General features: G+C 42.3%; 1 long non-coding RNA gene and 1 other non-coding gene across 3 annotated transcripts; both read right to left on the minus strand.

The window, feature by feature from the left end:
* Positions 1-13,280: 13,280 nt before the first annotated feature.
* Positions 13,281-17,886, minus strand: LOC136566517 (uncharacterized). Of its 2 annotated transcripts, XR_010785033.1 has the most exons (7): positions 17,668-17,886; positions 17,233-17,343; positions 16,751-16,948; positions 16,535-16,660; positions 16,244-16,350; positions 15,455-15,495; positions 13,281-13,463 (listed from the first exon to the last, which is right to left on the minus strand). It is a non-coding gene; the product is annotated as an uncharacterized lncRNA (long non-coding RNA). The 2 variants fall into 2 exon arrangements; XR_010785032.1 differs by lacking the exon at positions 17,233-17,343 and having other exon boundaries at positions 17,668-17,884.
* Positions 17,887-20,910: 3,024 nt separating this feature from the next.
* Positions 20,911-21,017, minus strand: LOC136566591 (U6 spliceosomal RNA). Its single transcript, XR_010785050.1, has one exon. It is a non-coding gene; the product is annotated as a U6 spliceosomal RNA (small nuclear RNA).
* Between the last annotated feature and the right edge of the window lie 314 nt (positions 21,018-21,331).

A 21,331-nucleotide genomic window follows, 5' to 3' on the forward strand; every position in this document is an offset into this window, starting at 1 on the left:
AACTTTAGTTAAATCTTGCCCACACTCTGGTATTTAGAATCAGACTTTCTTCTATACCAACATATGTTTGGCACAGCAAATGTGGAGCATCAGAGAGGCAGTTATGACTCCCTGATTCTCAGCTTGTTTTTATCCCTTGGCTCTGCTGGCAACAGAAATGTTGTGCCTGCTTTGCTAACAATCGCTTTGGGATCCTGAGGGCCCTGCTGGCTGGAATTACCCATGGATCGCCATCTCCTAACGCACCCCACGCCTGCAGAGGGAGAGAAGCGGCAGAATGGGAGAGCAGCCAGGTGAATTTCCATCAGGCCAGCAGCACTTTTCACCACCCTGATGGTTGCTCAGTTTGCAGAACTCAAAGGCACTGCTGCTACTTCACCGTTATGTGAATCACAGCTTTCTTAATTTGTATTAATTCATTAATAACCAGCAGTACTGAATTCACAGAGCTGATACAGAGCCTGTCCTGTTCATACAGAACAACACAGAGAACACTGACATGGAATGCTGAAGGTTTGTAATCTGCCTGCACTGAAATTTCTTTCCAAGGTTCCCACCATCACTAAGCTGCTCTGTGGAAAGGAACTGAACACCAGCAGGGCTGTTTGCTTTTGCATGAGCACCACTGCAGAGCAAACACCAGACCCCAGTGTCAGAAGCTCCATTCATTTCAAGAAGACAGCTGAGATCCTTCTGTCCATGTTTTCCTAAACTGGAGCAGATTTAGTCACTTGCTTTGTGATCACACAGCACAGGTACAGGTCACCCTGACCTGTGCAGGTCTGTGCTGCACAGAGCAGGAACCAGAGCAGGTACAAGTGGTGAACAGCTCACACTGACAGAACATTCTCTTTGTTCTCTGGGTTCCCCAAAAATCCACTTGTGGAACAAAACCTGGCCCTGATGTCAGAGCTGCACTGCAGATAATCCTCTTCATGCTTTTCTTCCCCTGCCAGCTGACTGACAGCAAAAGGCCTTTTTCTCTGTCTGCCTTACATCCACCTTAACTACTCAGGACAGAATGAAGCTACTGACCAAAATTTAATCATCCCAATGAACTTCTGCAATGGCCAGTGGCACTAAACAAGCTCTCAAAGCACTTCTTCCATTTTTCTACTTCATGCCAAGTAACCCAATGTTATCCAGTCCCCACCATATTCTGCAGCAGCATCTGACTGCATCACAGAAATGAAGCACCTGTACCATCTAATCATAAAACCATCTGCCCTGAGGTTAATAGAAATGTGTAAGTACCATCTAAGAGCTAATCCATTAATACTGTTTTATGTGATCAACCTGCCTTTAAATGACTACACATTTTTAGACTTTTCATTTTTCCTTGAAGCTCCTGCTGTAGCAACACAAGGGCATTCATTCACAGCTGCTTGCACTGCCATGGAATGAAGTTTTCTTTCTTATTACATGTGCCCTGTCCTGAGGGCTATGAATGAGTGCAGCAGCTTCTCAGGATGCACATATTCACAGACACTAAGCACAGAGTACTACTAGAGGAATATGATGAATAATCAAGTAGATTAAGTGACCTTAATTGCTTACTTTGACACAACCAGCAATTAAACAGTTTTTAAAAGCTATCAGGAGCCATCCATAATCTTTTTATTACAGCAAGAGTCCCAGGCTTCCAGTGAGATTTGATTTTCAGTAAACAAAATCCTACAAAGTTAATTGTCAGAACCACTTCAGTAACATTCACATGTGATATAACAAAATGAGCCCACCAAATACCAGACCCTGTGCAACTGAATGAAGAAAGATTTCCCATATTAATATCCCTATGCCTCACAAGCACATTTTTTCCTTTCCCAAGGTGAGAAGCCTCTCGTAAGCAGTAACAGCTTCCTCCAACAGAGCCTCAAACCCACAGCCACATTTCTGAGTAATCCCAGGAACTATCCTGGAGCTCTTCACATGCTTAAATTTAACAAGGTGTGTAAAACTTAGCAGGACTCGTGCTGGGATTCAGTCATTCTCTCCCAAATGCATTTTGGTCAATGGCAAAGTGTTAAAAAAGCACTGTGTAATTGCTGCAAAATGTGGAAAACAGCAAATGCCTGGGATGGTGGGAAGCTCTCCAGCTACACCCAGCCAGTTTCTGAAGTGACTTTAATAATAACAGGAGAAAACAAACTACTGTACCTCACATGTTAGCATTTTTTTCCTTTATGGATGACTTTCACACCTCTTTAAGTAATAAAGCTGTAAAGTGCAATTCTCTTAAAAAACCTAAGACATCCAGAACACATTTTTCGTAGGAAGAGCAAGGAGGAGGGCAAACAGAGCTACCTGAGCTCCACTTGTTAACGTGCTATTGACCTGGGAGAGAAGGGAAACGAGCACTGCACAAGCCAAAGCCACCCAGGGCTGGCCAGCTCCTTTGTGGAACTGCTTTATTATCCTTTGCATTCCAGCCACAGGCTGCCTGCTTCCTCACACAACCCAAAGAACCAGTCAGCACTTCTTCCAAGTGCAAGGCAGAAAGCTTCTGGCTCAGCACTCACTGCCACAGAGGAATTGCTCCTCTCCAGGTGGGGAAGCCATCCAAAAGCTATGAAAAATAATCAGGCTAATTAATTCTTATCTGCAAAGAGCAAATACATAACTGACCTCAAGCAGTTCGAGGAGGTGAGCATGCTGGAACTTTGTAGTGACCAAAGGGATAAAGGCACAGCCCCAGATCCTTGAACAGAGAGCATCCCTTCCACTCTCCCAGGTAATCACTCTGAAAGGAGTGATTTATTTATTTTACACTGGATTTATTTGTTTTTTACCACCAAAGGATTTTTAGAAGCTGCAGCAGCAGTGTGTGTTAACTGGAAATGCAAACCCCCCTTGCTTTGCAATCCAGCCCTGCATGACCCAGAGCTTTGCCAAAGAAATAGCTCATTATTCTTATTTATTATAAGAATAATAAGAATATATTATTATTATATTTATTCTTCATTATTCTTCAGGCTTCTGGTTTATGTTTAAAATTGGACCTGGTGATTCAAAAGCACTGAAGTTTTGTTACCCATTTCTAACCAAGAGTTCTACACAGTGAAGTCCTGAAGCATAACCAGGACCAGATCTCACCAATGCAGCACTCACTGGACTGAATGTTGATCATTAGTAACTGCTATCAGTTATGAGCCACAATTCTACTGGAAGAATTTTCTCCAAGTTCTTTTGCCATTTCTGCAATGGAATGTTCATCCTATCTCTTTGCTGGATCAAGAAATGTACAGCAACTCTTTGAATTAAAATGTGAATTAAGTACATGAAACATAACCAAAGGTAAATCAAAACCAGTACCAAGTGTAAGCTAACAAGAATCAATAAGAAAAAGAGGCTTTCAAATATTATTTTCGTGACAGAGCCTTCTAATTGAAATTTGTTGTTTCAGCATGTGAGAAATGAAGTTTTTATCAAAATCAGTTTGGTTTGGGTTTGTTTTAAAATCAATGCTTTTTCCTCAGCCAACAGAGAGCCAAAAAGAAAGTAACAGTGAAAAGACATATTTTCTTTATGTCTGTCTTTGAAATATTTCTTACTGTGTCCAACAGGAAAAGTGCAGAACAAAGCAAACTTCAGAAGAGAATTACTGAGATACTGAGGTATGAAAAACTATTACACAAAGGTTAAGAAAGTGCAATTGTTTTCACCAGAGACAAATGTTATTGAAATCATTTAATAAGGCAAAAGCACTGTGAGAACAACCTCATGTTCTATAAACAGATATTGTAAGATGCCTATAAAGAAACTGGCTGAATTCAAAGCACACAAAGAAAGATCCTATAAGGAATATGATGACAGCAGCACTGCTTTCACATCCATATAAAGTATTTAGCATTGGTATTTTTAATGTGTAACCAAAGCCTGAAGAACTTAAAATAGGACATTTTCCATCCCTGTTAGGAATCCTCCAACACAAGAACCAACCTCTGTTCTCTGTTTATACCAAAATCTACCAAGAGCCAGTCTTGCACAGCTGTATTTGTAACACTGACATAAGATGGAGCTGCTGAGAATGCCCTTCCTGAAGACAAAACAAGATACTGAAGAACATTTAGTCTCAGGTTTGGCTCCAAAGATTTTCTCTTTTTCCTAATAAATCTCAAAATATTCAGAATGGTTGTCATATTTAATTGCTTTTTCTATGATACTGAAGGAAGTTTACAGCTAATCTTTAAAACATAAAGCATTTAAAGTTTTGATAAAAGAGAGAGAGAAAGTCACACTATTGTCTTCTTTCTGGGAGGGGAATATTGAACAATAGCTGTTTAGAACCATTTAGGAAAAAACCCCAAACAAATGTTGTGGTGAACAGATTCTGTTTGAGTCCTGTGCAAATCACAAGGTGTTCAAGCAACCTCCAGAAGGGCAAGGGGAGAATACAAACATTTCTGACAGGAGAGACAGGAATCTTTTCAAAATTCAGACTCATGTTAACATGCTTTGCAATACAAAATGGACAGCACAGACAGGTCTGAGATTACCTTTTAAAAAAAAGAAATATTGCCCAAATATCAATACCAAAGTCTTTTCAACACAGGGAGAGAAGAAAAAAAAATCAATGAAAACCAATTTCTGTCTACTGCAAATATAGAATATTGAGGCAGAAAGATGTCACTCACTTCTACATGTTCACCTGAGTGATGCATAATAAGCACTATAAAGGTGAGACCTTTGGGGAAAACAGAAGCACACATGAGGAAAAAAGTTCCCTTCAGCAGATATTCAGAACACCAACACACAGGCACTACAAAACCTCAATCAGGAGCAGAAAAATGAAGCTGAGTCTCATCAGTCAAAGGCCACCACGGGGCTGTGTTAGGAAGAGCCAGCAGAGAGTCTGTGACCAGAAGCTACTGATGCTCAGGGACAGTAATTACTGACAGATGTTCAACATAGGAATAAATCTCTCTGCTGAGGACTTGGGTTCTTCAAAGCCCATCTCCTCCACCTCAATTTATTCTGCTAATTGAATTAGCCTGTGGTTAATTTGATACTCTGTTTTCATTTCAGTCTCAGAGAAGGAATGATGCAAGAGACTGTATTCCAAGCACCAAATAATCAATCCACCTTGTGATGAGCACCCAGAGTTTCTCAGCAGTGTTTCCAAGTGCCCCCTATTCCATCCAGGGCCTTCTGTGGGGCATCCCTGCTGCCAGGGGAGCTCAATGTTTGCATGGTGACAGAACTGAACACAAGAGGGATGTGGAACCACCTGCTTGTATTTGTTACAGTCACTGCAGTCAGCAACACTCAGTTTTCCATTGCCTGGTATCAAATCAGTGAGTGAGGTGCAGAACTGGGCTAAGGAATCACAGAATATCCTGAGCTGGGAGAGACCCACAGGGATCAGCCCAGCTGGGAGAGACCCACAGGGATCAGCACAGCCCAGCTGTGGCCCTGCTCAGGACACCCAACAAGCCCACCCTGAGCTGTCCCAGCTCTCCTGGGGCTCTGGCAGCCCTGGGGCTGTGCCCATTCCCTGGGGAGCCTGGGCAGTGCCCCACACTCTCCTGATCTCTGCAGGAAGAATCTTTTCCCAATTTTCAACCCAAACCTCCCCTGAACACGTGGCTAAACAAAACAAATCCCAAACAACAGAAGAGCAAAGTTTGCTCAATAGAAATCATGAAGAGAAACATTTCTATATGTATAATTAATATATAGACCATAATACATGACAATTTTTAAATGCACTTAAAGCTTTTCTGAGGATAGACTGCAGCATTAGAGAAAAACAGCAACATGCATCAAGTACACAGCAGAGCACATTCCACAGCATCAGCTACAGGACTACAGGACTTTTTTGACTTCTCACAAGCTGTTTGTGCCACCTGAAACCTGCAGAGTGCAAAAGCTTTGCAGATAAAATCCAGCCACTTTCTACCAGGATTCCTAGACAGAAATAAAACCAGAAAGTGAGAGTTTAAAATAGAGTTGAAATATTAGTAGGTTGCAGCTCACAAACACGTTGCCCTTTCTCCCAAGGACACAAACATAAAATCAGTCAACTTTCACACATCACCATTAAAGTTTCTAACCCAAAATATATTTGTAAAGCACTATGAAATTTAGAACCTGGCTGTAAATAGAGCAGCTACACAAGCCCTGCCCTGCAGATTTCTGTCACTGCCCTGGGGCTGGTCAGTGCTGGGGATGACTTGAGAAGCTCAGCAGTTCAACAACTTGATTAGTGTGTTGGCAGGCTCCAGGATTCTGATGAATTTTTAACTTTCTACTAATCAGTTTCAAGGGAGTATTTGTTTTTTCCCTCATCAGATCCCTAATGGCACTTTTCACTCAAATTGCCTCTATTTTACTCAATAAGGCTGTTTTCCTCCCTAGAAAAGACTCAGTGAGAAGTTATTTGCAGCAATCAAATAGATCATTGATGTAAGCACAATTCTGCAAACTGACCTGTGACACATCATTCAAGTTTTTGTCATCTACTGATACAGAGCTCTGCAGAAATGATTTTATTTGCAAGTTTGGTGCCAGTGATGGGTTCCTGCCTGACCTTTGGGCCTGACCTTTTTGTGTTTTACTTTCTGCAGCCTTTAAGAGAAATGTTGCACAATATAAAGGTATTTTTCTTAATCCCAAAGCAGGGGGCTTTGGCTCCCTCTGAGGTTGGCCAAGCTTTGAAGGCAGCATTATGAACTGAGTTTGTGTCAGTGTGACAAAACCCCAAGTACAGCAACTGTAGGCCACCACCTCAGAGGCTTTTCAAATCTCCTAAAGAGCCCTTGTACAACAAAATGTCTTTCTGTAATGTCCCATGATTTATGCACTCTCATTCTTTGATTTCTACTCCATTTTGATTAAAGAAAAAAGCAAATACAGGTAAGAACATGCTTCCTATAATTAACACCAGCATCAGTCTTCAATTTCTTCCACAGATAACATTTTTCCCTCAGTTTATCAACTTTTTTTGGCAATCTGTGATTCTGTTCAGTCTTTACACAAACCCAGCCATGTAAATGCAGCTGAAAATCTCATTCCATTAATTTTCTTCCTTTGTAAGAAAAGACTGAAAGGCAATTTTCCCCCAATAAAACAGTTGCAGTAATTGCAGAGGCAGGGTTTTAGTAGACAAGAGGGGAAGAAAAACATCACTCACAGCTGTAACTGAATAAACCAAGATTAGGATGGATGGAAGTAGGAAAGGAGAGAGAATCACTGGACATCCAAAAGAGACACATTTTTGTATCTAAAAATATTTTTTTCCTCCAATTCCCAATACAGAATTTTAAGCACAAAACTCACCCTCTCTGAGAGCACCTGATGTCATCTCACCATTAAATACATCTGCAGTTTGGAACTCACCTTTGCTATTTTACACCACAAAGATCTGATATCAAAGAGAAATCAAAATTTAAAACAAGTGAATTTAAAACATCTACTAAGCATCCTCACAAATTTTTTTTTTTCCTCTTAACACCTGGTTGTTTTTTTTTATTAGGAAGGCATGAGGCAGAATAAGCAAATAAAAAAAAAAGTTCCAGAAGCTCATAATTTTAAGTTAAAACCTTAATATCCTATTTCTAGTGCTCAATAGGCTTTAAATTTGTCACCAGAAATAGGTATTATTTGCCTAAGATCCCAGAATAATCTGAATAGCTGTGCTCAGTGCTTTTCTGCATGACTACAAGGTGAAAGGTGTTTCCCATCACAGATCAATGTTTAGCCCACAGCTCCATCCCAAGCTTGCAGTGCTGCTGTCATTTCCTGGGCTTGCCACTGGTTCCCAGGCTCACAGCACCTCCCTGGTGTGACAGAACAAACCACATGAAAGCAGTGACAGGAAGAAAAAATCAAAAATCAAAAAGTCAAAGATACCACCCTGCTGAGGGTGTGTTTAGGTGAGTTCCTGGTTATCACATGCACTCAAAGTGTGTCAGAGGCTGTGGGGAGCCTGGAAAAGGGAAGAGCAGCAGCAGCTGTGGGAGCTGGAACATGAAGCCAGAGCCACAGTTACCCTGGCTAGCCTGGCAGCCCTGCAATGGGTCTGACAGAACACTCTGCACATTCACAGAGCACTTCTAGGCTTCCATCAGGGATCCTCTTCTGGCTATGGCTTTTGGAAGCCATCCTAAAAAAGAAGAGCAAGTATCTTATTCCTGCATGTCCTCTATTTATTTATCATTCATCAGTCTTGAAATAAAGTTATGCAAATCCTTATTGTATGATCAGACTTTAAAAAAATGCTGATTTAGGATCATTTTGGACAACAGCTATATGAATTCCAGGAAGAGGTTTTTTTCTACACAGTCACAAAACACAACTGCAGCTGTCTTAATTTATAGCAAAGTTCACAAACCTGGTGAGGTATTTCTGCTCAAATCTTACCCAAAGTCCTATCTGCAAGCCCACACAACACACTGAATCAGCATGTTACAGACAAGAATCATTTTCACCTATGAGAATTATCTACTGCAACCTCTCATCTGCCCTTCTGGAAAAGGAAAGGAAAAACAACTCACTGGAATATATTGAATATGTTGCACTCTATTATCCCCAAGTACTTTTATCTAATTTGGGATTTAAACCAGCACAAGAATTGTCAGAGCTGCTCTGTAGAGATTCACTTTAAGTCATCCCAGACCAACAGCTGAGTCACAAGTTAAACATTATTGTACCATACTCAAAGCCAGGTCCAGTTTATCCTGTGATGGAATTTTTAAATTCCAAAAAATCCTACTACAACAGGATTGTATTTTTTGCCACTGAAGATAGCAACACTAAGACAAGAAGTGCTGTGTTCATTTGAAAAATAGGTCATGTCAAAAACTGCTTTGAAATGTATTATTTAAACAAAGCTTACAAAGAGTGCTGAAATTCTTCTGCTGAAATGTCTTCTGATGTCTGCACCAAGGCTGACCAACGAAGAAGGAGCATACAGGAGGGGAAAGAAAATTGTGCAGAGAACCAGGAAGAGGCAGGATGAGATTTACCAGATATCCCAAGGATGTGGAGATCAAGAACAGGAATACACACTAACTTGAGAAAACAGCCTAACAATTACTTCATCAGCTAGATCTAAAAGATCTAAGCCCAACATGTCTTCAGGAAAGCATATGGAGTTTGTCACTGAACCTGACTGAGGCCAAAGTGTAACCACGTTCAACAGCAACAGCCATCCATACAAGAGACCCTGGATCTGCACTCTCTGCTCACTGCATACACACTGACCAAAGTATTCCTGCTACTACAGACAGGAGATGTTTACAAACACACAACAGGAACCACATCAAAAAGATTACTTAACACAATGCCTGCAGTCACCTCACTTCAGACCATATTCTCTCTTAAAGCCAGAGAAAGGTCTTTGTGACAAATCCCAAAGCATCTCCACATGCACACACTGTTACCTGGTACAGACAATGCTGTTCAAATCACAAATTGCCTGTATTAAGTTGCCCCCATGAATGTATTTCAAGGGTTCCCATATCTTAAAAGCCATGGATCAGGACTGTGGCTACTACAATAATAGTAGATAAGAAAAATGGAAAACAGAAATGCAAGATGAAATCATTCTGGATCCTATGTTTTAAGAAACAACAGTTCAAAATTCTATAAAACAGCCAATTTTCAGAAGGCCAAGCTCTGAGTAACCTGATCCAAACCTGAAGTCAGCCCTGCTTGCAGCAGGGGGGATGAGATGACCTTCAGAGGTCCCTTTCAACCATGTCAGTTTAAGGTTTCATAAAATAAACTGGAGCGTGGGGCTGTGTGTGTACACACACAAAACCACTTGCTCTCTTTATTTCTAAATGCCCTGGGCAGTCTCTGACACAGCTCCTGTGAACACTGCATCCAGAGCATGATCACACACTGAGCAGAGCAGGCTGAGTTTGGCATCCTGAACACAAGGCAGCTTCACATTTATGCACAACAACTACAGAAAGAAGCATTGCTCAGTCACCTAAACGAGGTGGTGAACATGGACCTGCTCACACTTATCAGCTCTTCCTGATCTCAGAACCACCCAATTGATCTGTTCAATCCTCAGAGCTCTGCAACCACAATCCTCACTGCCAGGGCTCTGAGTGCTGCAGTGCTGAGGAATCTCTGGAATTATAAATGAAATTAATGGCTTCTGCTGAGACAGGGGAAAAGAGAGGAAGCAGGTTTATGCTGGCACAGGACACTCAAACCACAGACAGTGCTCAGCTTCACCATTCCTCTCTGACCCACACTGCATTTACACATCTCAAACTGAAACTCCACTTCTCCAGCCTCTGGAATTCCTCCTTTGATGCATGCTCCTTCCTGCTATCCACTGATCAGTGTTCTCAGCATGACTCATGAGAACATGCTTAACACTACACACAGCTGAAACTTGTTTGGGGTGTCTTGATTTAGAAGCCCACAGCAGGGTACAGGACATGAAAGCCTCTTGCAAAAGTAGTAACAAGCATCATCATCACACTGATGATAGGATTTCATCCTATTAAATCACACAGATGATCATGGCTTAGAAAAGTCCTATTTCATATTTAAATTTTACCACAAGATAAAAGCCATGATGTTCTACTAAGCCTGAAGAATTCAGAATAAAACCAGGTTCCTGCCTCCCTGTTACATTGTTAAATATTATGCTTTGATGCAGCATTCCTCTTGACTGACTGATCAAGCTTTCCAGACTTACAAGCATTCAGAGTAAGAAGAGCCAGAGAATTAAACAGCAATTTGAACTGCTAAGAAAGCAGGGCATTGAAACACTGGTTTCAAGTGCCCTATTCCAGTATCTCCCCTCAGTTCTGCTCCCCTCTCCAGCAGGTCTGTGGTGATCTAAGAAACTCCTTATTTCACCAAGAAATCTGCAAGAGCTATTGGAAACAATTTTTCCTCCAGTTTTGTAGGGTTTTTTACTACAGAAGTAAATCAAATTATTGGCCAGACTACCTTTCCCCAGCAAGACACAAAGTTTTCAGGTGATACCACATGATGTGAGCTAAGAGCACAACTGCAGTTACTGTGATTTTAGAAAATGGCTTCTTGCAAAGGTTAAGTAATGGAAGATTTAGTTAGCACTATGAAAAGCAGTGCATTGTAACTTCAGTTCTTTAACTAATGGTTTGAAATTTAAGTTCAGCACAGAACAGAACAGCCCTTATTTGGATGAAGTTTCCCAGTTTATGCATGTAAGTACACACATTTCAAGAGATTTGATAGAGCCACAGTTCTAAGGAAACCAACTGGCACAGTAAGTCCACTTCACAAACACAAAACAAAATCTAAATTTGGTGGTTTTATAGCTACTTCCTCTATAAATCTCTACAGAAAATTCTCACATTTAACTTGATAGGTTTATGCCCTAAGTATTCAGTATTGCCAACAGCACAACTGATGATTCTGCTTTAAGTAGTTCTCCTAAAGTACATTTTTAATGTATCAATGGAATAAGAGGGTAAGAATTCTTATGAGTTTAGTTCTGTAAAATTCCACAATTTTACAGACCCACAGGAGCAGAAAGCCTTCCTTGGCCATTTTGACTAAAGCAGAGCCACTGCCCATCATATCTATCAGAAGAAAGAATCTTGTTTCAGAATCATTTCCATTCACCATGCTGCTAACTTTACTGGAAAACAGCAATGATCATGTTCTGCTCTACAGAAATGAGATATTCAAAAGTGTATGCTCATAGAGCAACCCAGATATATCATCTGTCACACTGTAACACTACAAAAGGAAATGTTTACAAGTCTACTTTCTCTTGATTTTTCTTCAGCATGAAGTGCCAGTGTGATGAGAGGTTTGGAGGAAGCCTTAGTAAGGGATGAATTGTACCATATTCCAGTACTATGAACAAGAATAATCATTCTACCAATAATTTACACAGTGAGTGCAACTCAACAAGTCAGGTACTGGCAGTATTATTCTACTTGCATAACAGTAAGTCATTAAATAATAGAAATATTTGCAGTGTGCATTTAAAAAGGCACAAGAATGAGGTTAAACTGGCTGAGAATATGCAGTTGTGGATTCTTCTGATCTTGAAGCCTTTGGAGGAAAATGTAACAGAAGGCTGAGTCCTCTTCCCTCCTCACTGTAATGACACCAACAATTGAAAATCTGAGAGCACAGGAAGACACTCCACTGAGCACAAGTGCCAGCAGTCACACTTCATCCATGAGCCAAACTGAGTTATTTACATGAGCCACTGTTTGGTCAAAGAAAAATCTGAAAGGTTCAGAGCAAAGAGAGAACACAAATACAGAAGAAGTGGCATTTTCATTTTGAGAAAGTCTCAAAAAACTGCCTTCTCAACTTCTCTTTTTAATCCATCTGTGCAACATTTAGAGTAAAATCTATTCTTCATAAAGCAATATTGAATTCAGATACTTCAAAAGCATTGAGATGATATTTAAGAGCAACAGCAGTTTCTTCCAGCTTGGTTAAAAACTGAATGCAGAGTACAATGATCTAATTAGGGGAATTTCTCCCCACAGAGAGGCTGTTCTAGTGTAAGCTGGTGTGAAAGCCCAGCTGGCTCCAACACTGTAAGATCAAGACCTGAAAGCTTATGCAAGTGTGTGGTTAAAGAAAAAAAAGTTGAAATCAGAACACTGGAAGTTTCTGTGCTTCTGATAACCATCCACTGAGTACCCTGAATGCTGTACCAACCTCAGCTTCTCTGTTCAAAACCCTTCCAGGATTACTCACACTTGGTAACTACAAAACATTCAGAACCGCCAACACCGTTGTGTAGAGCCTCAGCTCCTGACAGTGCTGCACTTACTTCATCTCTGTTACAGAAGAAAATAATGAAGATGCATCACTTATCAGCTCATGTATCAGCTGCTGTGCTACCAAAAGCAAAGCAAGACATCAAATGATTCAATCACAGAAGATTTTAGATAAGCACCAGAGTAGCTGATCTCAATTACTCATTTTTTCAAAGGCACCAACACCATCTACAGCCCAGCATTTTTACCCACCCAAGGCATCAATCACCTGCACAAATGCCTTCCAACACATGGGACATCTGTTCCCTAAAGAGAAGCATTCCAAGAAACACATTCAGATGGAAGCACACTTGATGCTGACTAGAACTGACACTAGAATATTGTTTCTATCTTAATCCTTCTGAGTTTTAGATAAAATGTAAGGAATTCAGTCATTAAAATAACCTACAAAAAGTTATTAAATTCTGACTCATTTTAGCAATACCATGAGCACTTTGGCTTCTCCTCTTTTATTGCCCCTCAGAGAACTCTGTACAGACTCTTCCAGGGAAATAATCCACTCCACACACTTAAACATTGACATAACACAAGAAAACTTTATGTAATTGAGTTTAATGTGCTGTTCAACACAACACAGAATTTCACACAACTTACAGTAATTCTTTACAGTTCACAATATCCTCATAGCAAAATCAAAATGGGGTAAAAATTGCCCCTGTATTGTTATGCAAGAGCTGGATTTTCTTCTTGCTGCTCACCCTGAAAAGCAAAGTAATAACAGTTACAATATGATATTCAAATAGCTAAACATGAAATAAGTTTATTTTGTTTCACCATGTCTAGGAAAGTGCACTCCCTTAATACAATCTCCTAGCCTGGAAATAAGAGGAAATACCACAATAAGTGCATTTGTGCTTTTCTATGTGCAATACCCATAAAGAGACCAACATCTTCTGTTTTATGGTATATAAACAGAGCTTTCACTACAGTGAAATACAGACCAGCACTCAGCATTACAGTAAATTGTCTGACACTCACCACTCAATTGTCTGTAAGGAAAAGCTGTGTGACATCCCTTTGAAGTCACATTAGTGAAACAACCACAGACTGTGGTTTGACAGGGCTGGGGGGTGGTTGTTTTTAGTTTTTTCTTTTTTTTTTTCCCCTTTCTTTAATTAAAAACAAACTATGAACACCAAAGATCAAAAGCAGTACATGCAGAATCTTTTAGGCCAATTAAAAATTGCAACAAGTCAAAACAAGGCACTGAAAATTGATTTGTTTGAAGAGAACAGGAAGCTGCCCTACCAAGCAAGTTATATTTATCAGGCTTTTTTTTTTTTCCTTTCCTTTTTTCTTTTAAATTTAACTTACACTTTCCTGCTTGCTAAGAAACTCCTCAGCTGTTCACCTTGGTCATGGTAAGTCTGTAGCATCAACAGCTTGCTGCACCTTCCTGGAGATGGTTTATTTGCTTTCCAAGGGAATTGCACTTTACAAGTGGACAGGAATGCCATGGCTTTTCAGAGAACACACTGCTCAGGATGAAGAGAAGCTCTGCAGCACAGAGTCTGCCAAAGTCCCACAGCTATGAGGAAAGCTGTGCAGCAAAAATCATTACAAAAGGAGCTGCCAGGGCCAAATTAGGAGAGAGGGGGACAGGCTGAAGCCTCCCACAAAGTTGGAGCTTCCCAAGTCAACATTGGCTATTTACTGACACCAACTCATCCTACTGCCCACTTCAGCCATCCTCTCTGAACTGCTCTGACACTTCTGAGTATCCATTTTGGATTTGTATTGCTTCATTTTTACTGAATTGAGGGAAAAAAAAAAAGATACAGTCCATAATCAAATCCCAAGAAAGTCAGTTCATAGAATCACAGAATGGTTTGAGTTGGAAGGGACCTTAAAGATCATTTTGTTCCAACTCCCTGGCATGGGCAGTTCTATAATGAGAATTTGTCTTTTTAACACAGTAAAGGAATTTTTTAATCCATATCATTCAACTACTACAATAGTAAAAGAATCTCAAATTCCCCAAAGCTTCCTCAAAAAATCCTGTTCAACTACTTTGGTTCATTACTTTTCAGTGTTAGAGCAAATAACATATATATTAAAAAATATTGTTTATTATCTGCTTTGACAGCTTTGTAATTGTGACATGTACACCAGAAAAAGAATTTTAAATAAGCTTGGTTAAATTCCAAATGTTAAAGTTAGAAGTTAATAACAGAAGAAGCACCAGAGAAGGATTGATTGTCTTCAGAAACCTCACTGGATGTGGGTTGGTAACCCTTCCATTGGCTTTGCCCTGCCAATGCCCTTTAAATCAGAATATCTGTACATTCCTTCCTTCCTGTTCTATCAACCCACCAACTCCTCACAACAGCCACAACTCAAAAAACCATTCCATTTCTTCCATTTCACCTGGCAAGAATCTACTTGACTCCCCCACTGCTTCTCCATCAACTCAATTCTTTACCACTGCTGAAAGCCAACCTCATCAGGCTCCAAAAGGAAGCCAGAAACCAATCATTAAGCCACCAAAGAAGCTGAATTTAAGTGTTGCTCCTCCACTGTCTTTGATGTGTGCAGTCCCTTAATAGCTAGTGTTTAGCCAACCTAAAATTAGACTCAAGAATAAAAAGCCTAGAATACAACAGCTGCTTTATGGTTATTAATTCAAATACAAACAAAACAACAACAGGAAAACATGACAGCCAAGAGCCTGGAAAGCAGGAAATACCCACCTGCATCTCCTCCCTTCAATAGGAAGTGCAGTGCCACGCCTCTGAAAACAAGAGAGAAGTGTGCATTAACATAAACACTGATCCTTTCGCAAGAAAACTCACTGTTTTCTGTTTGCCCAGATTTCTAAAAACACTGAGTTAGCAATTGAGTTTGGTCTCCTTTAATATGCAAGTTCAGCTACCAACAGGACTTTGGGCAGCTGATTTGACCCCTGTATGGACATGCCACAGCCACCAAGGATCAGCACTCCACCTCACGGCTCTCCTGTGAGCCAAAGACAAACCCAACAGTGCCACCACTGAGGTGGGCTTCAGACACCGAAACACAAACCATTTTCCTCATGGTGAGGTTATACAACTGCTCCTGGTAGGAAATATTCCCTGGAATAACCCAGCATGCCCTAGGATGCCTGCCTCAATGAACTCCTCTTATTTTTTACTCTCCTCATTCTTAGGCACCTGTTGCTCCTTAGCCTTGTACAATTATCACTGTGTACATGCCTGATAATCTGTGCAGCATTTGATGTGTTTGGTGGGATTTAGAACCTTCACACTGATATCATGAGACTGTTCCAAAGCCTCACTGCCTTACCTTTTAGGGCAATGAAGTTGTTTTCATACCAAACAATTTTTCTCAATATTTCTCGCATCTCAGGATGCTGAAGTAAGCAATCATTTAAATACAAACCCTCTGTCTCACCTGTACCAAATCAGTCCCAGGGATTGCTACTGCTACACTCCAAACTAAAATTATAGTGCCAGAGAAAAATGCTATTTTGAAGAATGTACCTGAATTTTTCAGCTTCATCAGCACTGGTGTTTATTTGCTCCTGACCAACTTCCAAGGATTCTTCTCTGCCATAGAATTGCTTTCCAAACCCCAACTCGTTCACCTACTAAAATCAAAAGTAAGAACAAAAGATATTCAGCATCTTCAATTTATCTAAAATTAGCTGTATATTCTCCTATTTATATATAACTTTTATCTCATTATTTTTAAATGTCAGCTACAGTCCTTCAAGTGGTACCAAGAAAAATATTTTATCCACCCTTCCCAAGCAAGGAGAGGACAGTACTAACGTTCCATCTGCTGCTATTAAAGGAGTGTTGGCTGACAGTGCTCTTTCTTCCTTCCCAGAGATCCTTCTCACACCCTCAGAGAAGGGACAGAGCAGGGCTTTTAACAACAGGTTGTAGCTGTCATATCTAGAAATAAAAAATGCAATTGGTGTCAACCCTCAGAATTATTTACTTGCTATTAGCAAACAGGAATACCGCGGCAATCTACTCACATACCCAGTAAAGTAAATCCCTGCAACTTCTGAGTCATTTCTGAAATCCAACTTTTCCTTGAGCATCAGCTACCGGTCAATGTGATCTCCCACATAAATCCTTGTTTTCCCCCTTCTTCTATCAAGACTCTTCTTTCTCTTTTCCAGAAAAGACAACACGGGGGGCCTTCCACACCTCTTTGCTGGCAGGGACATGCTGAGCCTGAAAAAAAAAGGAGAAGCTTTATTGAAAGGCAGCTCAGAACAACAGCTGGTACCTCAGCAGCACAGCGAGGACTGATGGCCGAACGCCTCTGGCTCCTCGCAAGTCAAGCACCCGCTGCAGCCCCGCACCGGCGGCTCCCGACCCGTGCCCACCCGCTCGGCTCTTCCTCCCTCGGTGTCTCTCCGAGAAAAACGGCGGAGAACCGGGCCGCTCCGAGGCGGGACAGCCCCGCACACCGCCCCTGAGGGGACAGGAGGGGCCATTCCCGCCTCACGCCGCACCTGAGGAGAGGAGAAGCCATTCCCGCCTCACGCCGCTCCTGAGGGGAGGAGCCATTCTCGCCTCACGCCGCTCCTGAGGGGAGGAGAAGCCATTCCCGCCTCACGCCGCACCTAAGGAAAGGAGAAGCCATTCTCGCCTCACAACCCCCCTAACGGGAAGAGCCATTCCCGCTTCACACCGCCCCTAATGGGAAGAGCCATTCCCGCCTCACACCGCTCCTAACGGGAGGGTCCATTCCCGCCTCACACCGCCCCTAATGGGAAGAGCCATTCCCGCCTCACACCGCCCCTAACAGGAGGGACCATTCTCACCTCACACCGGTCCTGGAACAGACACACACACAAATACACACACAGACATAGATATTCCCGCCTCATGCCACCTCTGAGGGCATGCCAGCCCCTCTCGCTGCTCCGCAGGGAGGACAAGCGCACCTCACACTGCCCGAGAGGTGCCCTCACAGCGCCCCTGCGGGGTACGCCCTTTCCCCGCCGCCATTCCCTTTTCCTCCCACGCCAGTCTCCCGCTGCCCCCGGCGGGGTGGTCGGTCGGTCGGTCTGTCTGTCTGTCTGTCGGTCGGGGTCGGTCTGTGGGTCCCTCACCCGCCGCGGCGCCACGACCACCGGCAGCGACCGGGGTAAACAAGGGACATGCGACCGGCGGCGCGCGCTGATGGCGCCAGGGTGACGTGAGGGACCCGCCCTGCTTTTAAAGAAAAAGTTCGAAAAGGATTTTAAGTGTTAAACCAGGACCATGACTCGAAATCAGTCCTGATGGAGCGGCCAGTGGCGCTCAGGTAAAAACTGTTCTCAGCCCTTCGCTGAAGCCCAGAGGAAGAAATAACCCAGCATGTCTTTTTTAATATTTGTTTAATAACAAACTTCAGTTTCATGTGCACAATAAAAAATCTACTGTTCTCCCAAGCAGCAATTCGCAGGATGAATATCCGAAATACTGTGTGGTTATCTTATCTTCTGAAAGGCCAGATTCAAAGACAAAACTAGAATTTTGCTCTGAAGAACAAAAGATGTTTGAAATGCGACCTGCCTGTGAAAATGCTAAATCAGTGACACCAAGAGAAAGAAAATGCAGTGAAAATTTGCAATCCCTGTTGTCACAGTGTGTTCCAAGAGTGACACATACAAAACTTGCATTCCAGCAGGTCTTTGGCACCTCCACACACTCCTGCTGACACAGCCTGTGTTTTAAAATAATAACTAAAAATTCAGACCAAGTTAGCCAGCAATATTTGGATAATTTTATCTAAACAAGTGAGGGACAATCATACCTGACAATTTTAAGGAAAGCGAAGCCAAGACCTGCACTCTGACTGCACCTTGAGCAGTGTAATCCAAGTAACACCAAAGTAGAATTCCTCACGTTTATTGTTCACTGCTGAGGTTGGATGATTCATCACATTTAAATTCTTTCACATGAGCTTCCCAACTTCCTTATTTTATCTGTTACGATCTCATCTGAAGAGAATTAAAAATTTTTATCTGAAAAAGAAACTGAATTATGCTATGTGGTACCTAACATGCAATAAAACAGGCAGAAAACATGAAGTTAAAAAAATAAAGAACAGTCAATCAAACCAAGAAGCTGAAGGATTTTTACTACAGAAAAATGGCATCTCTAACAATATATTTGTTTCATGTTTCCTATTTTACTTTCTCCCCCTCACCATCTGCCTCTGTTCTGCTTTTTTCTTTCGAAAAGCACCCACCTTATTTAGCTTCACTCACCCCATCACAGGATTCAGGCTGAATTAAAACAAAATCCCCAGTGCCAAAGCCAAAAAAGCACTACCTCTTCATAGAAGACTTATTCCATAAAGAGTTATTCCAAAAATAACTCCACATTTTCTTACAGGAGCTGTAGATCTTTGAGAGAAGCAGTCCATCTCGATTCAGTGCTTTGCCACGCACCCTCTAGGCAAAGGAACTTGAGCTTTTTGGCCCCTGGTAACTCTGGGTGGTACCTGTGCCTTCAGTGCTGCTCTTTTTGCCCAATTTCTGCCCTGTTCTTTTGGTAGCCAGCACTGAATCCCACAAGAGGGAGATCCCGTGGTGTGGAGAAAGAAGGTGAATTACAGAACGTGCAGTTTTTGAGCAGGAGCTACTCCTTCCATCATGGAATCACCTCAGCAATGCCCAGGGGGATTTGCTGTTCTGTGGAGCAGAGTCCCACTGCTTTGCTTAGGAACACCCTGCATGAAAATAAAACCATTTTGGGGAGACAATCCTCAAAAGGAAATAGTGAGAACTAGAGAATGCCCATCTTTGATGTGTGTGCCATGCAGTGGTCAGGAGAGCCTGGCAGTGCCAGAGCCGGAGGAAGCAAAGGATAGTGAGGAGAAGATGAAATACAAAAAGTACTGTGAAAAACGCCAATCACTTGTTTTTAAAATTTTAAAAGTTTAATAGTAATAAAATGGTTATAAAAATAGTAATTCAATTAGAGTAATAATAATTTGGACAATTTGGATTAGGACAATATGGGACAATAGAAACAAAGAGTTATGGATGTCCAGGTACCTTTACTGGGCAGTATAAACCTGAAAAAAGACCCACGTTAACAGAGGATTAACCCTTAAAAACAATGATAAACCTATTGCATATTCATACACCTCAAAGATGATGCATAAATTCCATTGAAACACAGGATTCTGTCTGGTCATCATCAGCTTCTTCCTTTGAATCCTAACGGGGTCTTCATGGCTGAGTGAGACGGGAAGAAGTTCATTTCTCCTGTTAATGGAACAATAAATTCTTTTTGTCTGAAAGATTTAGGTATCCTGTAACCACCATCTTTGTGCGAGTCCTTTCCTTAGAAAAAAATGTATTCTACATAACATAGTTTCTATTTTAACATTTTGTTATAACCTAAAACTATATTTAACAGCATTACTTTCTAACACAACACATATAATATTCATTTTAATATTTGCGAAAAGCCAATCATAAAACACGCATTTTTCACAGTACTAACCTGTGGCAGCACCACAATCTGAGTCTGGAGGTGAGTCCCTGCAGGGCAAGCGCTCTCATTTGTGAGTCAATTCTCTGCAGCAACCATGGTGAATTTGTTACTGCAGGGAAAACTTCTGGGCCCAGCTGGGGTCAGCCCTGAGCCTCTGGGTCTCTTTGGAGAGCACGTTCTGTGCGGGGCAGAGAGGAGCTGAGCCAGCTCAGACACCCTCCCAAGGCACTGGCACCTCAGTGCCCACCCTTGTGCCTTCAGGGCCAGCGGGACCTTGGCATGGGAGCAGCAGGAAGGAGTAAGGGACCCGTTGTCATCCTGGCTGTGTCTCTGGGGCTCCTGGGTGCTGCTGGGGCGCCAGAGGGGGCTCGCAGAATCACAGAATCAGTTGGAAAAACCTCTGAGATCATCGCATCATCCAACCTGTAAGCAAACACCGCCCTGTCAGCCAGACCGTGGCACCGAGTGCAATATCCAGGTGTTTGGACACCTCCAGGGATGGTGACTCCACCTGGGCAGCCCATTCTGATGTCTAATTACCCCTTTCACGAAGAAAATCTTCCTGATGTGCAACCTAAACCTCCCCTGGTGCCACTCCAGGTTATGTCCTCTCCCCTGACTCTCAAGTGTCATAGAGAGTGTGGTCACCCCTAAGCTTCCTCTTCCAGGCCTGGAGGGCGGGATGAGAGGGAGAAAAAAATATGGAACGCTTCACGAATTTGCGTGTCATCCTTGCGCAGGGGCCATGCTAATCTTCTCTGTATCGTTCCAATTTTAGTATATGTGCTGCCGAAGCGAGCACGAACGAAGGTTCTTACCCGTCGCTATTTATACCTCGAGCATTTGGGCTGCGCAAGGTCAGGGTGACCCTGTTGGGACAAACGATGGTGCCGATGGGAGCAGCAGCAACCGTGCACAGCACCCCGACTGCTCCGAGGGTCTGGCAGGCCGGAGGCGGCGGACAGGGGGGACAGACCCCCCAAATCCTGCCCAAGCGGGGTTATGCAAATAGCGCCGCTGTATGCAAATACGCGCAAAGCACTCTGGGGCGGGGCGGTACCGGCGCTCCTCGCGGGGCCGTTCTGTATCGATAACCCCCGGCGGGTTTCAGAGTCA

Source organism: Molothrus aeneus, chromosome 25 (assembly GCF_037042795.1).
Source record: "Molothrus aeneus isolate 106 chromosome 25, BPBGC_Maene_1.0, whole genome shotgun sequence".
In the NCBI taxonomy this organism is placed as follows: domain Eukaryota; kingdom Metazoa; phylum Chordata; class Aves; order Passeriformes; family Icteridae; genus Molothrus; species Molothrus aeneus.